The sequence below is a fragment of the Platalea leucorodia genome, assembly GCF_965183815.1.
Source record: "Platalea leucorodia genome assembly, chromosome: 14".
Classification (NCBI taxonomy): domain Eukaryota; kingdom Metazoa; phylum Chordata; class Aves; order Pelecaniformes; family Threskiornithidae; genus Platalea; species Platalea leucorodia.
In genome coordinates, this window is record NC_138836.1 from 14,090,877 (window position 1) to 14,103,628 (window position 12,752).

A 12,752-nucleotide genomic window follows, 5' to 3' on the forward strand; every position below is an offset into this window, starting at 1 on the left:
GTTATTTTGATGAATTCTTAGGGGGAAAAAAAAAAAAAGAAAAGGAAAAGAGATTCCTGCAGCATTTTTTAAAATTATATATTATTTTAATTAATTGAACAATGTTTCTTATTTGGTTAGGCTTAAGGGTGTGAGAAACAAATTTCTACTTTGATTCAGGAGACTGAAGTTCACTTCAAGCATTGACAAGCAGTCAAACCAACATGGTGAGATAGTGGCATGAAGCGAGATCCTCACTGTCTTTCTCTGAAGCTATTTTGTTTCATACATAGCACAAAATGATAGTCAGTTCACAGATGGGTCAAGTGACAAGAATCCACAGTTAAAAGACTAAGGAAGAAAGAATAGGTAAGGCTGCAGACTCTGGGCATAGGTAAACCTGCGTATTTTATGGACAACTGAAAGATAACTGAACATATGTTAAGACAGAAAACGGTGATGGAGTGTTTTCTTTTTTTCATTATAGATGCAATATAATGTAAAGAAGTAATGTCATAGCTAAAAAGAACAAGTTTAAGTGAAAATCACTTTCAAGAATGATAACAGTTTCTACTGAGGTATTAGTATGGTATCAGGAAAGTCTGCTTCACTTACCAGAGATTGGATTTGAACACGGATGGGTATTTCTATATCATAACGAAGAGAAATAATTCTGGAAATTATGTGCTCATATTGACTTCCCTCATACAGACTGAAGATCAAATACGATTGTGGGTTTTTGCTAAGTAACAGTATTAGAAGCAAATATTTAAGTGCAAGATAATAATCTCATAAGTGATAATGGGTTGATTCAGTTTAAGAGAAAGGATAAACAAAGTTTACTTAAATCACCTTTTTAGACAATAAGGAAATTTTTTAACACAAAAATTGATAGACATAAAAGTTTAGAATGTAAGAGGTACAGCAACTATCAACAATGGATGGAAATCTTTTACATCTGTTGATGTACTTATATTTAAAAACTGCCTTCTATAGAAATCAAACATTGTTTCATAATGGAATACATGTTCTAGCTGAGATTCACCAGTCACATTCTGATGCAGAGTAGACACCTATCGAAGAGTTTATCATCTCATCTCACTGCTTCATTTCGTTATTCCCTGCATGCATGCTTGCTGTAGGGAGACCTGCAAAAGAGTCTCTGTGAAAAGCAAACATACTCTTCAGGGTTTTCTATATTCTCCACATTCTGACATGCACAGACAATTTCTCTGTGCCTGGACATCGAGAGGGATGAGAGAGTATGTGCCTCTCCTGGAGGAGCAGGACCAAGAGAAGGAAGTCCTGTATTAGAAAAAGGAGTCCCTGTGGAAATGAGAGGAAGATAGAACAGGTCTTCCCTGACAGGTCAAGCCCATGTTGCATGCAGCAGCCTGGGAGAAGATGGACTGTTAGGTACAGAATACTGCTTTCCTCATCTGGCAGTGAAGGAGAGAGATCAGTTACGCACCCACACTAATCTTTACAGGTCTAAATCTTGGGAAAGACCCTATGGTCAAGAACACTACAAGAGATACCCCTCAACAAGACCCCCAAATACACTGACAAGCCCCAAGTACAATGACATGAGGAAATGGCATGAAGCTGCATCAGGGGAAGTTCAGATTGGACATAGGTAAAGGTTCTTCACTGAGAGGGTGGTCAGTCACTGAACAGGCTTCCCAGGGAAGTGGTCATGGCACCAAGCCTGTCAGAGTTCAAGAAGTGTCTGGATGACACTCTTAGTCATATGGTTTAGTTTTAGGCAGTCCTGCAAGGAGCAGGGATTTGGACTCAATGATCCTAAGTGCCATCACTCAGCACGTACAGGGGATCAGGCCCAGTCAGCATGGGTTTATGAAAAGCAGGTCCTGCTTGACTAAACTGATCTCCTTCTATGATAAGGTGACCCACTTAGTGGATGAGGGAAAGGCTGTGGATGTTGTCTACCTGGACTTTAGTAAAGCCTTTGACACCATTTCCCACAACGTTTTCCTGGAGAAACTGGCTGCCAATGGCTTGGACAGGCATATGCTTCACTGGGTAAAAAACTGGCTGGATGGCTGGGCCCAAAACATTGTGATGAATGGAGTTAAATCCTGTTGGCGGCTGGTCACAAGTGGTGTTCTCCAGGGCTTAATATGGGGGCCCGTTCTGTTTAATATCTTTATCAACGATCTGGACGAGGGGGTCAAGTGCACCCTCAGCAAGTTTGCAGATAACACCAAGTTGGCCAGGACTGTTGATCTGCTGGAGGGTAGGAAGGCTCTACAGAGGGATCTGGACAGGCTGGATCATTGGGCTGAGGCCAATTGTATGAGGTTCAACAAGGCTAAATGCCTGGGTCATGCACTTGGGTCACAACAACCCCATGCAACACTACAGGCTTGGGGAAGAGTGGCAGGAAAGCTGCACAGAGGAAAAGGACCTGGGGGTGTTGGTCAATAGTCGGCTGAATATGAGGCAGCAATGTGAGCCAGCAATGTGCCCAGGTGGCCAAGAAGGCCAATAACATCCTGGCTTGTATCAGGAATAGTGTAGCCAGCAGAACTAGGGAAGTGATCATCTCCCTGTACTCGGCACTGGTGAGGCTGCACCTTGAATCCTGTGTTCAGTTTTGGGCCCTTCACTACAAGAAGGACATTGAGATGCTGGACAGTGTCCAAAGAAAGGCAACGAAGATGGTGAAGGGTCTAGAGCACAAGTCTTATGAGGAGCAGCTGAGAGAACTGGGGTTGTCTAGCCTGGAGAAAAGGAGGCTCAGAGGAGACCTTAGCACTCGCTACAACTGCCTGAAAGGAGGCTGTAGCGAGGTGGGGGTCGGTCTCTTTTCCCAAGTAACAAGAGATAGGACAAGAGGAAATGGCCTCAAGTTGCACCAGGGGAGGTTTAGATTGGATATTAGGAAAAATGTCTTCACTGAAAGGGTAGTCAGGTACTGGAATAGGCTGCCCAGGGAAGTGGTTGAGCCCCCATCCCTGGAGGTATTTATGTGGTGCTTAGGGACATGGTTTAGTGGTGGACTTGGCAGTGCTGAGTTAACGGTTGGACTTAATGATCTTAAAGGTCTTTTCCAACCTAAACAATTCTATGACTGTATTCTCTGATTCTATCCTAATAAGTACCTTCCAACTTGAGATATTCTATGATTCTATGATTGACAATATGTTGTGCACCTCATGGTTGAGGAATTGCACTGATCATCTTCAGGAACTTCACTGACCCAAAACCTGATGGTAGACAGGGCAAAGACAGCCCAGTTGGGGTACTGAAGAATGTGATAAGGGAGAAGTAAGCTGGAAGATGACCAGAGCCAACACTGGAAGATTTCTGCATTGCAACAGAAACTTTCTAAAATCTCCCTCCTCCTAGCTCATGTCCTTAACTCTCTTTCCCTATGTGCATGCCCTCCTGCTCCATGACCAGTTCCCAACACAGGTCAAGTCCCGGTCAACTTCACATACGCTCCTAAATGATTCCAGACAAAGTTCAAGGAATCTCATGGAAAGGCCTAAGAAAAACAATCCTTTCTTCAAGCTATTATATCACAGTAATGTCCTGTAATGTTGGACTGTGAAGTTGGACAGAAGAACAGCTGGATGGTCAGCTTACTGGGACAACTGAGTGAGGACTATTGAATACACACAGTACACAGCTCACGTGTAGTAGTTTACCTATACCAACAAAGCGGGGAAAAGGTGCTCAGTGGAGAAATGTCTTGTGCTGTTCAATTGTGAGAGGCAATCACCATGGCTCATCATCCAAAAATCATAAAGTAAATCAGACAATCATCATGGCAATATGGTTTGACAGTGAGCAATGCTGTCTTAGAAGAATGTGTCAGAGGAGGAAATTACGAAGGGGGATTCCTGGGAGCACATCGGTTCTCTGAATTGTCTCTACAAGCAGAATAGTCTCTTTAAGGATATCCCTGCTTGGGCCAATCTCCTAAAAGTCTCCTGCTCTCACAAACCAATGTCTTTGCTCTGAAATATCCTGTGTTGTCCAAAATGTAGGGGACCAGCAGAGACTGGATTCTAAGGGACAGTGTGACCATGGCTGGAGGCTCTTTCTACCACACACTGTGTGGGAACACAGCAGAGCCAGGCTGGATAAAGGAGTGATACTTGCCACAGCCTCTGGATTCAGAGCCCTTTCACCACAGGGGAGACTCTCTGGGTAAATAAGCGACAGAAACCACAAGGTCATTTTCCTCAAGGTCCTAATTTTTTTTTTATGCTGTATTGCCATTTATGTCACAAGCTCCTTAGAGGACTGAAGGGAGTCCTAGAATTCATGGGCATTTGATTTAGCCATCACAGTATATTTAATCTATTTATAATTTGAGTCAAGCCCTCCCCTACCTTTCTAGGAGTCTTTACTCTCTCTCTCTGTCCAGGGAAAGCCTATTGCAGAGTCAACCAGGAACAGGCCTAGGAAACAGTGGTTTTACCAGTGTCCAGAACCATAGCAAAGGTATAGCTGCCTCCTCATAGAAGAGGAGTGACATGGCAGTGACTGTTGCTGTTGATCATTCACTTCTAGATGAATACGGCAGCCAAGCAAGCTGGCCCTCTCTGTCAGATGCAGTGCCATTGTCTTATCACACAGATCCACCACTATCTTCCTGCCTACACAACAAGCTCCAGGGCAGGGAAGCCTCCAGTCTAGGCAGTTGCTTGAAAAATTTAGTTCTTTTCCCTGAATGATTAAGGCAAAGCCTTGACACCAGATGGAAGGAGTCTCTGCCTGTTACCACAACTTTACAGCTAAGACCAGCACTGTGGCCAGATGTGCCATGCTGTAAGAAATGTGAGGCTTCCAGCCATCCACAAGAAATCAGGCAGTGCGAAGGGGATGATGCATTCATTACCCTCATAGCAGGTAGAGGAAGCTGCTGCACTGTGCCAATATCCTCTACCAGCAAAATGAGCTGATCCTTTTCTCAGCCCACAGGCCCACTTCAAGCCTTGGGACTAGTGGCTCTGCCTGTCCTACTTAGGTCCACCAATTCTCCTGCCTTCTCTCTCCCCTTCTCTCCTCACCCCTTCCACTCACCTTCCTCTGTCCACAGGCCAACACTCTCTTGCCTGTTTATTGTCATTCTCAACATACTGAGCCTGTTCATTTTCCTAAGAACAGATTATTAGCCCAAAACATAATATTCTGTGTTAAGCTGAACTAGACATTCAACATGCAATCAACATGTTGATTGCAAATGTAACATAAGATCAAGTACATCATTGATTGTGTAAGGTGTCTAACTACTGATCATACTTTACAGATGGGTAAGTAAATTAGATGATTTGGGAATACCTTCAATGTGTTTAAGGGCTCTGGTAAATTAAAAGTGAAACTGTGTAGGGACTCCTGTTACTGCTAAATAAATTTGGTTTTGCCAAGCCACAGAGAAAGTGTGAGATTGACTTGGTCGGTATTTTTGGCATATGTGACAAGCTTTAGCAGCTACCTCAAACTTGCTGTTTATTTAAAGTAAGTGCTAAACATCTTTGGCCATCCTGCCAGAATTGTCAGTCCCTAGCTGACCTTCATGTGTCCTTTTTGGATATCTTTTCTAATCCTCCAGCCAGCCTTCAACTGCTGTAAAAAACCAGTGCATTCAAATGCTAATGGTTCTTAATAAAACGTGTAAATAACATTTGGGCAGCAGAAGACAGCTGGAGTTAGGAATGGACACTACTCCATCCATTTTAGAAATGGTAGTTCAGGATCCACCATAGCTGAGCATCTCTGGTGCTTTTAGTGCCCCCTTGAACCCTTCAGGTTATTGTGGCACCCTTTGTATGAGCAGCACCTCTTTTCCCTGTGACACTGGTAATGCTAAACACAACCCAACTGCAGTGAGAAGCATCGCCCATTGCAGGATTTGTAAGTATACTAACATATGCCCTGCTATTCTAAGGGTTAATCAGAGACCTCCATTAATACATCACAGGTTTTGGTTCAAGCCACATTTGAGAAAGGGTGGCAGGAGGTGAACAAGCTGCTAATGCACTTACTCACTTGGCCATGCACCAGGAGAGAGACTGTTTTTATTTCCCACTGTAGCTGCTCTCCTGTGTCCTCTACCACAAAAGTGGGGCATGGGAGGAGAGCAGTGCAAGGCAGGCAGCTGGTGGTCAGACGCAGCAGGAGAGACAGGAAACCCCTGTCAGTGCCTCACACCACCCTCTCCTGTGGGCCAATGGCCTCCACCCTGGTTGGCTCTTGAGGACAGGGGCCCTGCCAGGGGCAGCGTGCAGGGAGGTAGCCCACTGAATGCCAGTTACAAGCTGGTTTTAAAAGCCCTTTTGTTGGTGTGTTCAGCTCTCCAGGAATTTCAATAGTTCTCTTTCTCTTTTCACTATTTTTTCAGCCTCGGTCACCCCGTGTTCCGGCCCTGGTGCCTCACACCCGGTGCCCGCCTGAGCTCTGGCCTGGTCTCCTCATCTGTGGCACAGTCTGCCGCAGGCCAGGCAGGTTGAGGGCCCCACTGGCCAGCTCAGGGCCCTGCCAATGTCAGGCCTGTCCTTGTGGCAGTGCTGCAAGGCAGCATGGATGCTGGTCACACTGCTGGAGCCCCACAGACCGTTCACACTGCAGCCCCTGCTTCTGGGGTCTTCTGCTTAGACATGGTCCCTGTCCAGGTTGGCTGCAACCTCTGCATCGGGGCAGCAGGATGAGAGAAGATAGCGTGGGGTGAGCCTGTAAGAGGTAGGGGATGAAGAAAAATATTGTGGCATGACACTTATTTAGTCCTTTCTTCTACCAGTTAGAAATGACATTGCCTATGTAGTACTGGTGGTGGTAGATAGGAAAGTATCAGTGACATCAATAGACACCCAGGCAACTTCTGGAGTATGCCTAAAATGGGAAATAATTTATTTTGTCCTCTATATGCATATATTCTTTTTTCTGGAATGTATCATATATAAGCTAGTCTTTATGCCCTTTCACTTTGTAGTAGTTTAGTGACCATTCAACAGTGATCAGTGGCAATTGCTCTCTGGCTGACGTTTATCAGGGATTACAATTCATCATTGTTGACTTCTTGGAAAGCTGCATTGTTAGCCCAAACTGAACATGGTACAAAGGTAAAGCATGAACTAGTTATAATACAAAGGAGAAATTTTTATTGGCATAGTTTTTGCCATTATACTCAACAAGTAAAACTTGTCCATTATAAGTGCCTCAAACATTTTCATCTTGAAGAATCCACCGCCTTTCAACAGGCCTGAGAGCTGGCTGAAGAGGCTGCTCAGAGTTCCCATTTCTCTGCAGCCTCTCTAGAAGGATTTATAGGTTCCTCTGTGCTCAGACAACTGCTGCTTCCCCTTTCTCAAGCAGCAGTGCAGCAATTTTAGCTTCAGTAAGTGTTGCAAGTGTGGACACCTTCAGAATGAATAAATGGGCAAAATGAGCAGGAATTGGCCACAAGGAGAGAGGAATTTCAGTGATGGATAGATGTGCACTACTAGGTTTGGGTTTGTTACATGCGTGGGTGAGATTCAATTCCAAACTCAAATATCTACATTTAGTCACCTTCTGCCTAAATGAATATGTAGGTGAGCGAGCTGAATGTCTGAACTCCCATTGTAGACACTACTGTTAGAATCAAGCAAACGTTTCAGTTCATTCTAAGGTGGGCAACCACATTAGGACAACTGAATCATTCTCCAGACTCCATTAGCTCATGCTCCATCAGTGATAATGGGATCTCAGACACTAGCTCACAGGTATGAGAGTATGTCCGCATGTAGCTTGCTGGGAAGGGTTGTTGTTGATGGAAGACTTGAGCAAATATGGAGTGCACGTATACAGTAGGAGGGCTATACCTGTGCAGGTAGTAGGGAGTGAATTTGATAGAGAAGGGGAGGCCCTGAGAGAATATTATATCTGGCAAAAAAAATGCTAAAATGCCTTTTGTGAAAGGCTGTGAAAACTTATGGCTGTTTTCATTCTGCTTGATTGAAACAAAATTGTTGTATTAAAGCAAAAGATTTCCTGACATTCTGGAGGAGGAAAAAATTGCATTTTTTATGAGCTGCCACAATTAATTTTTTTTTTATTTTGAATTTTTTTCTTTTATTACCAAAGGTAGCAAAATGAATTATATATAAGGCTTAATCCCCCAGACACACATACACACACATTTTTTTCTTGACCTTCAGCTTTTACTTGTCTGTATTTTTTCCAAGTTTTTCCAATTTGGAAGGTCACAGTTTCAGTTTTTCTTTGACAGCTGCAGAGTTTTTCCAAATTAAGAAAACTTTGCTCTTAAAATGACAAAAACGAAGAAATAAAAGCAAGAATACATACAGATAGAAAACCAATAGTCACATTGTACTCTGTTATATTGACTAGCAACATAAATGCAAACAAGAGCAAAGGAAAAATATAAGTGAAAACAGACCAAGCAAAATGTTACAGGTTATGGAAATTTTCAATTTCAATGTAATTTTGAAAAATGCTTTGAAAAATTATTTCTTATAAGTCCTTTTGAGCCTTCAGAAAGTTATGGATGATTCTCTTTCTATTTGAAAACATCTTGCAAATAAAAGCTTTTAGACAGCTGTCAGCTTTATGCCAGTATTACATATGAATGTGGGAAAACCATGAGGTTTTTTTGTAGCCAGTTTTAGTCCAGGTCAAAACTGCATGCATCAGCAAAATAAGACAACATAGAGAGTCATTGAAATACCTGAAATTCACAGTAAATTTCAGTTCTCAGACAACATAATTGCATTAAAGACATGAAAGAAGTGCCGGTTTATCTCCAGGTGAGGATCTAGCTGTTAGGGTTAAACCAGAGGCCTCAGTCTTATTCTTCAGTGTGAATTTACTCCAAATGTGAAGCCAACCTCTGCCAATTTCCTCCCCACCCCCAGGATTACAGTGCCATCACAGAGACACAGTCAGCTGAGAGAAGAGGAGGAAGGAATTTCCTCACTCTCACATCCAGACCTCTGAGTAGGTGATGCCAAGAGGGAGTGGAGCACAACAGGTGCTGTAAGTGGGGAGGCAGTATGTTATGGGATCAGGTGAAGCAGCTGAGATGTGATTCAGTTCAGATTGCCTTGTTTGTCATACGAACTGTAATTTGGAAAGTGAAGACCAACAGATGAAAAAAAAAACTCATATCAAGATCTGTTGCATGGAGATGAAATTGTTTCTCAATAAAGTGGAGGGTTCCACTGCCCTCTTCACCACTCCCCTCCTTGTGCTGTTGCAGAACATGTGTAACCCCCTCCTTAATCTGGGTGGGGAACATCCCAGGGATCATCACAGTAGATTGGCTTTTTTCACATAGTAGCATGGGGTTCAGCTCCTTCTAACAATAACTGCCTCTCTTCCAGACTAGCATTGCACATGACTGTTTCTCTTCTAGAGAATGTAAATTTATTAATCATTCCCTCCATCTGGCATGTTTATCCTGCAAAAGCAGTGCTGAATGACTCCCCTATGTTGAGACAGCACCTATTTCTCCTGCTTCCAGTGGGATACATGTCTTTTAAGTTCAGTACAACGGTTCCATAGTCCTGTTCATATGATCTTTGAAACCCTTCAGCCCCAGAAACAAGAGTTGGATTTCTGTGCCTTTTCTCTGGGATCTAACTCAGTGACTTCAGTGTTAGAGGCTTCTGTCTTCAACTCTAGACTTAACTTGTTTTGCCCTTTTATTGGTCCTTGTGTCCATGGTGACTTGCTGTTATCCCCTTTGAATCACACCCCTATTTACTTCTTCGTCCTTAATCACATAGCCTTCCCTATCACTACCTTCAGACTCATCCTTCCCCCCTTCTCTTGCTCTGGCTTTGGTCCATTTTCATTCATATCATCTGTTGATTCTTACTCCTGCGACTTCTGTTCCTATTCAGATGCTTCCTTCTGCATTGGGATTTCCTTCCTCTAACAATGATCCTGCATCTTAGTAGGACCCCTCATGCTTCTCCACATTGCAGGCTCAGAGCATTTGTAGTGTGCAGGAGCCTTTGCCTTCACCTCTCCATCCCTACAGGTTTGCTTTTACAATACACTGGCTCTTACTCTTCACTTTCTCTGCTCGAGTCAGCATCTGATGGATTACAGTACCAAGTAGCCCCTTTCATCTCCTTTAACACACCCTCCTGCTTCCCCCCCTTCTCAGGCCTTCTTGTCAAATTATTTATAGGAGATTGATTCACAGACCTGTTATGTCTAATTATATCCATTCATTTCTAATATGAATGGCAATTCTGCTAGGAGTTAAGATTGCCAAAAATGTTTTGACCTAAGAAAGAGGAGGTGGTGGCTACGTATGCAGATCAGACCCTATAAAAGTACCCTGGGATCAGTGTGTCTTGTCCTTCCTCAGAAATCTCTAAGGTAAGAGTGTCAGAGGCTTTGGACTGGGGAGGTGGGGGATGAAGGGAAACTGGCCCTGCATTCCACAAGCAACAGTGCATTCCTACAGACGCTCACATTCATTCAATGGGAGACTGCCAGTGTCAGCTGGGATTTTCAGTCTGCTTTCAAAGCATCCATATGTTTTCTGTCTATAAATTTTCTCTGGATTTCTGTGCAGCAGTAAGAAGGAAGTTGCTAATTCTGTTTTACAGTACTGACCAGCTTCCAGTCTGCCAGCCATTCATCTTGTCTCACAAAAGGTAAGATCTTGATTTATTCACTCTTTAGTTACAGATAGAGATGCTCTAAGGTAGGACTTCTACACAGGTGTGCTTGCAATCCCTGTATTCCTTATACTTATGTCCACTGTATAAACACAGTATGAGAATTTGGCTGGATTGCTGATATCTTTGCCACGAGATTCTCAAAAACAGTGCTCTTTAAAGTACTGATCACTGCTGCATTGCCTACACTATTCCCAGGATTCTTCTATAGAAAGCAGTTTCCTACATTAACAGACATTAGGTCCTAAGCTTAGGAGAAACTGTCCTAAGAAGAAAAAGCCCATCAGGAAGTGGTTTCCAATTACTTGTCCATAAATTAAAGATATTCTTGAAGCAAACAATTTTTTTTTTTTTTGCATTTACCTCAAACATCAAGGGTCACTGGTGCTAGCTGTGAAGAAACAGGAAAAGATATACATATTTCAATAATGTTAATATTTTCTTTTTCATAGGAAAGGTTGGGAAATGGGGTTAGAATGTTGTGTATCAAAATATCAAAGTGCTAAAAGGAAGCATTTCAGCCTGAGCTTCCTTATGAGCTTGCTTGTGCCTATGAAAATATTGCACAATTGTGATATAATTATATAAGCAAATATTAATAATCACAGGGAAATGAAGAGAGGATAACACCTACTTGGATAAATAGAAAAAGAGAGATGGAACAGCAACTAAATGCAAAGTTTTAAATATTTACACCCAGGAAAGTTAACTGTTCATATTTACTTCTGACATTACTTTATATTAATTTTGTCAAATATTGTCACTGGAATATATCCCTCAAAATTATAAAATATGTCAACAAGCTGCCATGTGTAATGAATGTAACTAGCATAGTTTGAATAAGTGGAGGAGAGTTAGCAGATCATTGCTTTCAGGAAAAATCATATGACACAGTCAAAAGAAAATACTCATCAAATACTTTAAAGAGGCAATCTACTGACATATTATATATATATTATATGCTAACATAATGCATACTAGCCTACTATACATACTATACATTGTAATACTAGCATACAATATCTACACAAAAGTACAATATACAATATATAAAATATACATTAGTATACTATAATATATACTAACATAATATATACTTACATAGTATATACTAATATATATAATATGCTAGTATTATTCCTGTTAGGAATCTTGTAAGAAAATGTGAGGTATTATAGGCAATGATAAAACTGCTGGTGAAAGACTGGGTCCATTTTACAACCTTACGTAATTATTTTGTGAAATGGTCTCATTTGATTAGTAATACTTTAATGAAATAGAAAATCCTGTAGTTAGAAAGAAAACCATCAGTCAGGAGATTGTACCCCTGCATTTGTATTGACAACACTAAGTTATGTCATGAAGTCTGTCTTTGCTGGCTAAGAAGGCAAAGCAATTTTTTTCCCGTGTAAGCAGTGGAATACTGAGTGGAACGGCTTTTCTAATGTATAAAAATACTGTGATCATTATTAAAATATTATTTCTGTTAGGCTGGCCATACTGCAATAACGAGGTTGCTAAATGGTAAACGGTTCAGAAAAGAGTTTAAAAAAATATTCTAAGTTCAGAATACCTTTCCCGCAATCAAAGTGAAACTATTTCTCAAGGAAAAGTTAACCAATTATTTGATTTTCACCTAGATGTCTGCCATAGCTAAAAGTATTGATAGAGAAATGAGCTGCTTAATTAATTCAGAAAAGCTACTCAAAATCCAAATTGTAGGTGACAAACCTAAATAAAATTAGACTAAAAAAAAGGATAAATTTGGAACAGTATTAATTTTGGAACAATATACCTACATTCCAGCTTCGCGATCGCATGAAATTTTTCAGTCAAGACAGTTGTTTGGCAACAATAAGCAGGGTTCCTGATAATTTTTTTTTAAATAGTAGTGAATGAATGCAAGATTACTCGGTTTCTGTTATGAAGAAGATCAAAGCGGAGAATATCAGCTTTGTTTGTTAGCAGATGGATCTGTGGAATAACTGAAATATTTGACAACTTGGGCTACTTTATCCCAAGGGAATGTCTTTAATGAGAAGTGCTCATAATATTAGTTCTCTGCATATCCAGTGTACTGTGCCTCTTCCACTCTTTTATAGT